The sequence below is a fragment of the Eptesicus fuscus genome, chromosome 16, assembly GCF_027574615.1.
Source record: "Eptesicus fuscus isolate TK198812 chromosome 16, DD_ASM_mEF_20220401, whole genome shotgun sequence".
Classification (NCBI taxonomy): Eukaryota; Metazoa; Chordata; class Mammalia; order Chiroptera; family Vespertilionidae; genus Eptesicus; species Eptesicus fuscus.
Window position 1 is genome coordinate 25,887,943 of NC_072488.1, and position 13,039 is coordinate 25,900,981.

Here is a 13,039-nt window from a genome sequence, read left to right on the forward strand (position 1 = left end):
AATCAGTGTCCTTGGCTTTTCTAGCTTCTAGTGGCTGCCTGCATCCTTGGCTCCTTCCTACATCATCAAAGCCAGGAACATCAGGCCAAGTCCTCTGATGGCCAAACCTAAACTGCACTTTTTAAGAATGTAATACTCCTCTATGGCAAGAGAAACTATAAATACTATCAAAAGTCAAAGGACAAAAGGAAAGATATTTATAACATAAGTGTTAAGGATTAATATGCTTATCTAATAAGGAATTCTTACATAGCCATAAGAAAAAAATCCAAATATCCCATTATAAAAATGGTCAAATAAAATAATCTTGAGGAACAAGCTATAGTAACTAAGACATTGTGATACTGGTGCAAGAATACACAAACAGTGCTCACTTCAGCAGCACATGTACTAAAATTGAAATGATACGAAGAAGATTAGCATGGCCTCTGTACAAGGATGACACACAAACCAACCAACCAACCAATGGAAGAGAATGGAGAAAGAGAACCACATATAGTTGCCTGATTAATGACAGAGGCAATACATATTGTAAAGCAAAGGGCAAAAGATGGTTTTTCTATTAAATGGTGTTGGGTTAATTGACTATCTGCAGGGAATAAAATGTGTCTGGATCTTCAATTCATACCATGAACAAAACTCAATTCCAGCCCAGTGGCATGGCTCAGTGGTTGAGTGTTGACCTATGAACCAGGAGGTCATAGTTCGATTCCTGGTCAGGGTACATGCCCGGATTCCCAGTGTGGGGCATGCAGAAGGCTGCCTTCTGCTTATCAATGACTCTCTCCCATCATTGATGTTTTTATCTCTCCCTCTCCCTTCCTCTCTGAAATAAATAAAAATGTATTTTAAAAAATCAATTCCAAATGGATTACAGATCTAAATATGAAAGAGAAAACAATAAAACTTTGGAGGAAAACATAGAAGACTATTTTCATAGTCTTGGAATGGGCAAAGATTATTTAAACAGTCACAAAAAGCATTAACTGTAAATTTTTTTTGGATAAATTTACCATATTAAAATAAAAAAAAATACTTCTGCTTATCCAAAGATACCATTTAGATAGTGAAAAGGGAACATACAGGATGGGAAAAGATATTTGCATACATATAATCAACTTACTGGATAGAAAAAAGAGCAGAGATTTGAACAGGCACTTCACAAAGAAAAAACTAAAAGACCAATAAACAAAAAGAAACAACAATAGTCATTTGAAAATTTCAAATTAAAACTACAATGAAATACTGTTACACACCCACCAGAATGACTAAAATTAAAAAGACTGACAATACCAACTGTTGACAAGGATGTGAGGCAACCATTACTCTCATACGTTGTTGATGGGATGTAAATTGGTATGACCACTTTGGAAAATTGTTTGACATGAATCAATGTTTGCTGAAAAGTGTAGAATAGAAAATTATTTATATGAGCACACTCCCAGTTATAATCATATATATACTTTCTTTTGGACAATATCTCTATATCTGTATCTCTATTTCAGAAGAAAACATACTTTCTGATCATTTCTGTGACATGGACTTATAGAGCATTTATATTTTCTTCTTTTTAAATTTTTTCATGTTAGTCTCTGACATAGTCTTGAACTTATCTATCCTATCTAATAAAGAGTAATATGCAAATTGACCATACCTCCACTACAGCCACAAGCCACGCCCACCAGCCAATCAGGAGCGAGTATGCAAATTAACCCAACCAAGATGGCTGCGGCCACGGAGCGAGCAGGAGCCTTGGGTTTCCCCAGCAATGGAGGAAGAGAAGCTTTCCGCACACCCTGGCCAGCCGTGGGCTCTACTCAAGGCTACAAAGTTTCAATTATAGAAGATAAATAATTCCCAACAAAAATGGCTGTGGCCACGGAGCAAGCAGGAGGCTTGGCTCCACTCAAGGCTACAAAGTTTCAATTATAGAAGATAAATAAATCCCAAATACCAGGGCCTCCGCTTGGGTTGCCTGGGGGCGTGGCAGGCCTGCAAACCACCACAGGCTCCTCTCCCAGGCTACCTCACGCCCCAAGGGAACCCCCATACTGATCCGGGACACCCTTCAGGGCAAACCAGCTGGCCCCCACCCATGCACCAGGCCTCTATCCTATCTAATAAAAGAGTAATATGCAAATTGACCATCACTCCAACACACAAGATGGCTGCCCCCATGTGGTCAAAGATGGCTGCTCCCATGTGGACACAAGATGGTCGCCACAAGATGGCCAGCAGGGGAGGGCAGTTGGGAGGGACCAGGTCTGCAAGGGAGGGCAGTTGGGGGCAATCAAGCCTGCAGGAGAGGGCAGTTAGGGGTGACTAGGCCAGCAGAGGAGGGAAGTTGGGTGCGACTGGGCCTGCAGGGAAGGGCAGTTGGGGGGGACCCAGGCCTGCAGGGGAGAGCACTTGGGGGGGACCAGGCCTGCAGGGGAGGGCAGTTAGGGGTGACGAGGCCTGTAGGGGAGGGCAGTTAGGGGCAATCAGGCTGGCAGGGGAGCAGTTAGGCATCAATCAGGCTGGCAGGGGAGTGGTTAGGGGGTGATCAGGCTGGCAGGCAGAAGAGGTTAGGGGCAATCAGGAAGGCAGGCAGGCGAGCAGTTGGGAGCCAGCAGTCCTGGATTGTGAGAGGGATGTCCGACTGCCCGTAGGATCAGGCCTAAACGGGCATTCGGACATCCCTCGAGGGGTCCCAGATTGGAGAGGGTGCAGGCTGGGCTGAGGGACACCGCCCCCGTGCACAAATTTCGTGCACCGGGCCTCTAGTATATGTACATATATATGTACACTGCGGCCAGCGACCCAGCCCAATCTGGGAGTGGGGCTGGCCGGCCAACCTCCTGCAGCCCCTCCTCCAAGCAGACTCCACCCCCAATGGGCCCCCACCACCCCGATCAGCCCGCAGTCCCTCCCCCAGGCCTGCCTCACCACTGATCACCCTCACCCTACACCAATAGGGGGCAGGGCCGGCCGGCCAACCTCCTGCAGCCCCTCCCCCCATCTGGCCCCACCCCAGATCAGCCCCCACACCCTGATCAGGGGCAGGGCCAGCTGGCCAACCTCCTGCAGCCCCACCCCCTGGCCGGCCTGCTCCTGATGGGCCCCCCACCCCTATTGGCCCACAGCCCCTTCCCCTGGCCGGCCCCGCCCCTGATCACCCCCCTCCCAACCCTAATAGGGGGCAGGGCCAGCCAGCCAACCTCCTGCAGCCTCTCCCCCTGGCTGGCCTGGCCCCCAGTGGGCCCCCACCACCCTGATTGGCCCACAGCCCCTCCCCGCAGCCAGCTCTGTTCCCAATCATCTCCCCCACACCAATTGGGGGCAGGTCGGCCAGCCAACCTACCACTGTCTCCTCCTCCTGACAGGCCCGGCCCCGATCCACCCTGATTGGGGCCGAGTCAGCTGTATCCCAACCGTGCATGAATTTGTGCACTGGGCTTCTAGTTATTAAATAAGACTCAATACCTTTTGTTCTCCTAGGAGGAGTCTATTAGGACCAAATGCTGATTTTTTTTACTAAAGATTTTGCAGAAAAGACAGAAGAGAATTTTATACTGTACAGTTCACAGCACTTCATATACTTCCCTCAGATGTGCTTTGTGATGGTTAATTTTATGTATCAACTTGACTGGACTGTGGGATGCAGAATTACCTAATTAACATTATTTCTAGGTGGCTGCCTGCATCTTAGCACAGGAATAATGACCCCTGCAAGCACCCCATCTGGTAGAAAGCTGCCCCTGAGTTGCTGCCCCAATGCTAGACAATCCAGTTCCTCCACATATGTCCCCGGTATCACCTAGCACTAGAGCTCAGAGGGAGTGGACTGTGCAAGTTCATGTGCCAGCCCTTTAAGAGGAATTGTCTGGGACTCCGGCAGCCTCCCTGTCTCTCAGCCACAATCCTTGCTAGTTTTTACAGCCTGAAGTTATGGGGACTTCTCTTTCCAGCTCTAGAACCCTGGGGTGTGGTGGGGGATGGGACCCCTTTTTTTTCATGGGAAACCTCTGCAGCAGAGATATCCTTCTCAATTAAAAAAAAAACAAACCGCCAGGTGTGGGTGTTAAACCAGTCTGTTCTATCCCTCCTACCAGTCTCATGTACTTTCTTTTTTACTTCTCTAGTTGTAGGAACTCCATTTAGCCAGATTTAAGATGATTCTGAATGATGGTTGTTCTGTATTTTAGTTCTAATTTTGATGTGGTTGTGGGAGGTGGTGGTTACCGGTGTTTACCTACGCTACTATCTTGATTCTCCCCCCAAATAAATTAAAATTTATTAATTTACAGCCTGGCTAGTGTGGCTAAGTGGTTGAACAGGAGGGTCACAGTTTGATTCCTGGTCAGGGCACAAGCCCTGGTTGCAGATTTGATGCCCAGTAGGGGGCGTGCAGGAGGCAACCAATCAATAATTATCTTTCATCATTGATGTTTCTATTTCTCCCGTTCCCATCCTCTCTGAAATCAATACAAATATTTTTATAAAAATTTATTAATTTATAAAGGAATTAATTAATTAACAGGAAAAAACAGCCAATAAATTAATCTAAAATGTTATGAATTTTGATAAGAATTTAAAATTTGAAATGACTCCATGATAAAAGTGTCCTAAATTTTGATTGTGATGGTGGTTATACAACTATGAATTTACTAAAAATCATCCAATTCTGTGCTTTCCAATTTAGTAGCAATTAAAACCACATGTAGCTACTTGAGTTTAAACTTATTAAAATGATATTACTGCAAAGCTATAGTTATCAAGGTAATGTGGAATTGGCATAAGAAGATTAATATCTATATATCTATATATCTATGTGTATCAGTGAAATAGAATCGGTCCAGATTCAACTCATAAATCTATGATCGGTTGAATGGTGCCAAAACCATTTGAGGAGGAAATAATAATCTTTTCAACAAATGGTGCTGGGACAACTGGATAGCCACATGCAAAAAGTAAGGTTGGACCCCTACTCACACCATATACAAATATTAACTCAAAATAGATCCAACACCTAAATGTAAGAGTTAAAATTATAAAACTCTTGGAAGAAAACAGGGGTAAATATTCATGACCTTGGATTTGGCAATGAAGTTTTATATGTGACACTGAAAGTACAAGTTCAAAAGAGAAAATAGATAAACTGGGCATCATGCAAATTAAAAACTTTTGTGCATCAAAGGATACCATTAAGAAAGTAGAAAGGCAATCAACAGAATGGAAGAACATATTTGAAAATCATATATCTTATAATGGTCTAGTATCCATAATAGATTAAGAATACTTGCAAGCCAATTCTAAAATGGGCAAAGGGCCAAATAGACATTTCTCCAAAGAAGATACACAAGTGATCAATAAGCACATGAAATGTGCTTAATATTATTAGTCATAAGGAAAATGCAAATTAGAACCACAATGAGATACTACTTGACATACACTGGGATGGTTAAAAGAAAGGAAAAGAAAACAACAAGTGTTGGCAAGGATGTTGATCAATTGGAACCCTTGTACACTGTTCATGGGAAAGTAAACTAGTACAGTTCTATGAAAAAGTTTTGTATCTCAAAAAGTTAAACATAAAATTACCATATGACCAAGCAATTTCATTCCTAGGTATCTACGCCCCCCAAATTGAAAACAGATATTCAAACAAAAGTTGCTATGAATATTTATAGCAACATTATTTACAATAACCAATAGGTGGAAACAACCCATATGTTCATCAGCTGATGAATGGATAAACAAAATATGATCTTATATAATAAAACCCTAATATGCAAAGTGACCAATCGGTGGAACGACTGGAGGAATGACCAGAAGCTATAATGTGCACTGACCACCAGGAGGCAGACGCTCAATGCAGGGAGAGTGCTGCTCAGCCATAAGCCTTGCTCATGGCTGGCGAGCGCAGTGGCAGTGGCGGGCCTCTCCCGCCTCCACTGCATGTGGGCAGTAAGGAGCGAGGGGTCCCAGATTGTGAGAACCCCGAACTGTGAGAGGGATGTTTGACTGCCAGCTTAGGCCCAATCCCCCAGGATGAGGGACTCCCCCTCAGTGTACAAATTTTGTGCACTGGGCCTCTAGTATATTCATGAAAAAGAATGGAGTACTGACACATGTTACAACATAGTTGAACCTTGAAAACATTATGCAAAGTGAAAGAAGTCAGATACAAAAGGTCACATATTGCATGATTCTGTTTCTGTGAAATATCCAGAGTAGGCAAACCCAAAGAGACAGAAAGCTGATTAGAGGTTGCCAATAGCTGAAGAACAGGGAGAATGAGGGTTACTGCTTGATGGGTTGGAGTTTCCTTTGGGGTCATAAAAATATTTTGGAACTATATAGAGATCGCTATATAATATTGTGAATGTAATAAAGGCCACTGAATTGTATACTTTAAAATGGTTAAATTAGTAAGTTTTGCATTATATGAATTTTACCTCAATTAAAAATAGTATATAAAATAAAAAATAAGGGGAGGGTGGGGGTAAAGGGGAGAGATCAACCAAAGGACTTGTGTGCATGCATATAAGCCTAACCAGTGGTTAAGGACAACAGGGGGGTGGGGGCATGCATGGGGAGGGGTGTGGGATGGGAATGGGGGGATGAGGACAAATATGTGATACCTTAATCAATAAAGAAATTTAAAACAAACAAACAAACAAAAAATAAAATAAAAAATATACTTCCTAGATTTCACTAGCCACATTTTGGGTGCTCACCAGCCACATGTGGCTAGTGCTGCTGATTGGAATTTGCATATTATAGAATATTGCCACCATGCACAAAATTCTATTGGACAGTGCTGATATAACTGTATACTTACAATGGGTAAGTTTATGGTATGTAAATTATCCTTTGGTAAAGAGTCAGGGCAATTTAAAAAGAATTATTCCAAAGGCAAATATAGATCTTTTCAAAGAACCAGCTTTTGGTTTCACTGATTTTTCTCTATTTTCCTGTCTTCAATCTCATTGATTTCTGCTCTAATTTATACATTTTTAACTGCTTGCTTTAGGTTTATATTGCTTTTCTTTCTCAAGGGTCTTAAGGTAGAGGATCAACTTTAATAGAGCTCTCTCCTTTTCTAACCTTTGAATCCAATGCTGTAAAATTTCTTCTTAGCATTGCTTTCACTGCATCCCACAAATTTTGGTAAGTTGTATTTTCACTTAGTTCAAAATATTTAACACATTTTGAGACATCCTTTGAGCAATGTGTTATTTAGAAATGTATTGTTTAATCTCTAAATATTTTGGTATTTCCATCTATCACTTGGTTACTGATTTCTAGTTTAATTCCATTGTGATTTGAAGGCATACGCATTATGATTTCTGTTCTTTTAGATTTGTTAACGTGTTTTATAGCCCAGAGTGTGGTCTATCTTGATCAATGTCCCATGTAAGCTTGAAAAGAATGTTTACTTGGCTGTTATCGGATGAAGTATTACATAAATTTCAATGACATCCTATTGATTGTTAGTGCTGTTCAGTTAAACTATATCCTTACTGATTTTCTGCCTATTAAATCTGTAATTACTAATAAGGGGGTTTAAAATTTCCGACTATAATAGTGGATGCATTTATTTCTCCTTGCAATTCTATCAGTTTTGCCTCACCTATTTTGGCACTCTGTTGTTCAATACATACACATTCAAAATTGTTATGTTTTCTTGGAGAATTGGCTCTTTTATCATTAATAATTTTCCTTGATATTATTGACATTGATATTAATATTATTATTAATACTAATATTATTTATATTGCCATGATAACTTTCCTCGTTCTGAAGTTGGCTTTGTCTGAAATTAACAGTTGTTTCAGCTTTCTTTTGATTAGTGTTACCATGGTATATCTTTCTCTATATCTTTACTTTTCATCTATATATATCTTTATATTTAAAGTGGGTTTCTTATAGACCATATATAATTTTTATCCACTCTCTATCTCTCTTTTAATTGGTGTGTTTAGACCATTCACATTTAAAATTACTATTGATATAATTGGATTAATATGTACCATATTTGCAACTGTTTTCTATTCATTTGTACTTGTTCTTTGTTTCTCGTTTTCCCTTCCTTTTCTGACTTCTCTGTTCTGATTTGCAATTTTATATGATTATGTTTTCTCTAAGCACATTAATTATACCTCTTTAAAAAATTTTAAATATTTGCCCTAGAGTTTGCAATATGCATTTACAACTAAGTCTATGTTAAAATAACCTTGTTATTGCTTCATAGGTAGGAGATGACTTATAATGAAGTATTCCCAATTCTGCCTTCTTGTTGTAATATTATTGTCATCCAATACATTATTGCTGTTATTTTTAGCAAGCTGTTATCTATTAGATCAATTAAAAATAACAAAAATATAAGATTTTATTTTACTTATATTTGTTTCTTCTCTAACATTCTTCCTTTTTAAATGTAGATCCAGGTTTCTGATCTATATAATTTTCCTTTTCTATGAAAAACTTCTTTTAATATTTCTTACAAGGGCTTGCTGTGACAAATTTTCTTGCTTTTGTTAGTCTGAAAAAATATTTCTTCTTCACCTTTGTAGGATAATTTCACTGTATAACAAATTCTAGTTTGGTATTTTCTTTCAATACTTTAAATCTCCTCTTGCTTGCATGGTTTCTAAGGAGAAGTCTGATGTAATTCTTATCTTTGGTGCTTTATAATTAAGGTAGTTTCCCCCCCTTTGGTTTCTGTGAGAATTTTTCTCTTCTAAAGGCAAGTATCAGGTAGATTTGTCTAAACAACAACAACAACAAAATAACATTTTATATGATTAAGAAAGACAAAGCAAAATGAATGCCATAAATAATGATAAAGACAAAGGACAAAATGGAAAAATACATGCAATAGTAGGCAAACTGTTAATAGTATTAATAGATAAGGAGCTATTAATAATAAATAAGATAAGCTAAATGTTGTAAAAGAAAAATGGGCAAAAACATGAAAAGGAAACTCACAAAAGAAGAAATTAAGATGGTCAATAAACATATATAATAAAAAACCTTTGGTAATTCAAAATGAAATTAATTCAAGAAGGAGATAAAATTTTTAACATTTCAGATCAGTAAAGATTAAAAAAATGGTTTGTTGCATATGAGGAAAGGGTCAGAACCAGCTAATGGTATGTATAATGTTACATTTCTGGACGGTAATTTAGCAAATTTTATTAAATTTCTTCAAAACATCAATTTCTTTTGAAACTTTACATCTAGAAATTTATCCCTGGAAAATAATTGGACAAATATACAAGATGTATGTATAAAGATGATTAATATGGTACTATTTTTGTAATAGTGAAAAATTGGCTTAAATGTCCACATTTATTTTTAACTTGATTTATGAGAGATGAGAAACGAGAGAGAAAAAAAATAGTTTGAAATAGGCAAACAAGTTTTTATAATAAAGAATTGTCTTCTTAAGTGGCAGTGTCTTTCACAAATAGAGAATGGGAGGAGCAGAATGTAATTTGACATCTTGTACATATGTTACCCTTACCTCTCTGAAGACCTAGAAGTTTGCAGTCCTGACAAGATGGGGCTTAGTTCCTTGGTTCCACAAACACCCATCACTCTCTCTCCTTCTTTAAATTACCCATCATTTCCTTTGATGACTGGAAATACAGCTCCTTCGCTAGAAAACATCCAGTTGAGAGAATGGGAGAGGGTCTCCATCTGCATCAGTCTGACCTCGAGAAAATTGATTACAGCAGAATTTACTTCACTGGGCATGGGAGTTGGGAAAGGGAAATCAGAGATTATAATAGATACTCAATAAATTCTTGGAGGCAGCCAAGAAATCCAGGCTATAGAGCACCTCAGCATTCGCAGTTCCATCCTGGCCCCCTTAAATGAAACTGACTACCTGCAAAAGCAGGGCCTAGGAACTCAGGGCAAAGCCTATATACCTGAAAATCTCCCATTATAACTTCCAATTTTGTTCTGCCTTATTTATTTATTTATTTATTTATTTATTGACTGATTGATTGATTTTAGGTAAGTCTGTGCTTTTTATTATCTACTTGAGAGGGATGAAGCGGGAGGAGTGGGTGGCTCCAATGCCAGGCCTGTGGCGCGTCACTGGCTTGTAGGTGATGGAGAACTCACCCAGGTAGTGGCCAATCATCTCAAGCTTGATTTCCACCTGATTGAAGGTCTTGCATTGTATACGCCAACCATGTTGCCCACCATCTTCGGCAGGATGGTCGAGTCCCTCAGGTGTGTCTTCACCACCTCCGGCTTCTCCATGGGCGCGGCCTCCTTTTTGGCTTTGCGCTGGCGCTTCAGAAGCAAGTACTTCTTCCTTCGAAGGCCCGGGGTTTAGCCGCCGCCGCTGCCGAGCACTGTGCAGCTGCATCAGCTGCTCATAAGACGTGTCAAGCAGTTGATCGAGATCCGCGCCGCGGTAGGTGAACTTGCGGAAGGTCTGCTGCTGCTTGTGGTCCACTTCCGCCGTCTTGTCGGTTCTTCGGAAAAGCTGTTCTGCCTCTATTGCTCATAGGTGTCATATTCCCAACCCTCTGACTTTCATTCAGTTGCAAACTCTGCTTGTGTATCTGACATCAGGTGGCTATGGAGACCCTTTTCAGGTAAGCCACTGCAGCCTGGCTGGACCGCCTGGCCTCCTGGCATTTCCTCCCCTGCATTAACCAGGGAAACTAGAATGTGCCACTGCCATTTTCCTCTCCATTTCGGTAGGCCCGCATTCTCCACTCCATCATTTCTACCTCAGGGGTCAGAAACCAAGGGATACAATTATTAGACCAAAGAATGTTAGAAAGGACGATTTTCATCATTTAGCTAAAAAAAACTTCATTTAAGGTAAAATGACTTGTTCCCGGTCATACAGCAAATTCCAGGGTAATATGGCACCTATATACACAGATGAACCTTATTACTAACACTATTATTATTATTATTATTATTATTATTATTATTACCAGTTCTTAAGGTTCCATAATAAGATAACATTCTATTTGATCTATAAGTACAGCCAGGTGTGATTCAGCCTAAATGAAAATGGACCACAGGTCTAGCCCATGTCTTTGTTACTACTATATGGAGGAAGGAAATGTCCCATTTCTTTTTCAAAGTTCTCTGCTACCTGCTTGTTTGGTCCTCCTTCTGGGAAAAAGGAAGCAGGCCTAGTATTGATACCTAGCCAGGAAGTTGATACCTAGGGTGACTAGGAGGGAGAGTGAAAGTACAAACACATTTCTGAGAAAATGCTCCAGGTACAGCTAGGAGAAGCCTTTATGAAATGGAGGCAGAACCCAAAGTCAAGGGCCAGGTAAATACAGGAACAGACTGGCTGTTGGGGCTGTGGGTTGTGGAGAGAAGGGATTTGACAGATGGCAAAGGGGAATTGAGGTGAGAGGAGCTAGTTGGTGAATGGATAAATCAGACTGGAGTACAAACTCCTTTATGGATGCTGAAAGTGTGTGGTGAGTTGACCTACAGAGGGAAAACCACATGTGGAAAACCACCTAGTTGTAACCTCCCATCTGTACTCAGAAAATGCAGTAAGACCTGATGACCCAATGGAATGTCTCACAGAGTTCAGTTTTGCAGGCAGTTACATAAAGGCTTTACAGCCAGTGAAAAAGGTTCTCCAGACTTCTTCCCACTTCTGTCCCAGCCACAATGCCCTAGAGAGATGTAGGAACAAGTTCCCCATAATCCCTAAGGCAGTGTACATCTCATCATTCTTTCTGACTCAACCATGGAAAATTTCTCATTATTTTTCCTGAAACCAAATTCTCTAAATATCTGTACCACCAGTGTTAAGTCACCCTACTCAAAACCCTGGAGTCAGCTTTGAATTTCATTAATTAGTTAATTCATTGAGCAAATATTACCGAATCCTTACTACATCATTGATAATGTGCAAGGTTCTAGGATACCCAGTAGCCAATAAATTTGCCTCATGGGACATATAGTCAAGAACTCACCAAATCTTATTTCATCTACTTTCATAATGACAGTCATATTTATACCCGCTTTTTCCCACCACCATTCTGTTTAGTTTTCCAGGACCCTGTACCAGAACTTTTTCAGTAGCCTCCTGCCTTCCTGTTTGCATTATTTCCTGCACTCTAATCTATTCTATATTCATTCATTCCTAAATATGATAGAGTGTTAGAAACACATGAGACTTCCAAATATAGATTACTGGACTCCAAATCTATTGAATAAGAAAGATGATAGGCCCCAAGAATCTCATATATATATATATATATATCCTATATTATAAAAGGCTAATATGCTAAGTGTCTAGTCGTCCGGTCGTCTGTCCAACTAATCAAAGCATAATATGCTAATGATATGCTAAGGCTGCTCAACCACTTGCTATGACGTGCACTGACCAGACAGTTGACCGACCGACACTATATATACACTGAGTGACCAGATTATTATAATCTCTGAATGCATAATAATCTGGCCACTCCATGTATATCCTATATAATAAAAGGCTAATATGCAAATTGTCCCCTCGACCAGGAGTTTGACCAGCAGGCAGGCTGGCCAACTGCCCATGTCCCCTCCCCCTGGCCAGGCTGGCTGGATCCCACCCATGCACGAATTCATGCACCGGGCCTCTAATACACACACACACACACACACACACACACACACACACACACACTGAGTGGCCAGATTATTATATGTTCAGAGATCATAATAATCTGGCCACTCAGTATTATATATATATATATATTAGAGGCCTGATGCACAAAATTTGTGCCAGAGTAGGCCTTCCTTCCCCCAACTGTCAGCACCAGCTTCCCTCTGGCACCCAGGACCCAGACTTCCCTCTGGCCACTGGCAGGCACCTGGGATCCGAGCTTCCCTCTCAGCCCCGGCTTTGTCTGGAAGGTCTAATTCGCATATTACTCTTTTTTTTTTCTTAAATCTTTTAAAAAAATATATTTTATTGATTTAAAAAAAATATATTTCTTTATTGATTTCAGAGAGGAAGGGAGAGGGAAAGAGAGAGAGAGAGAGAGCGAAACATCAATGATGA

At 40.3% G+C, this 13,039-nt stretch overlaps 1 non-coding gene and 1 pseudogene across 1 annotated transcript; one reads left to right on the plus strand and one right to left on the minus strand.

Moving 5' to 3' along the window:
* Positions 1–366: 366 nt before the first annotated feature.
* LOC114230375 (U6 spliceosomal RNA) lies at positions 367–473 on the plus strand. The gene has a single exon (XR_003616271.1). It is a non-coding gene; the product is annotated as a U6 spliceosomal RNA (small nuclear RNA).
* A 9,560-nt stretch (positions 474–10,033) lies between these two features.
* LOC103305644 (40S ribosomal protein S15-like) lies at positions 10,034–12,003 on the minus strand (annotated as a pseudogene).
* Between the last annotated feature and the right edge of the window lie 1,036 nt (positions 12,004–13,039).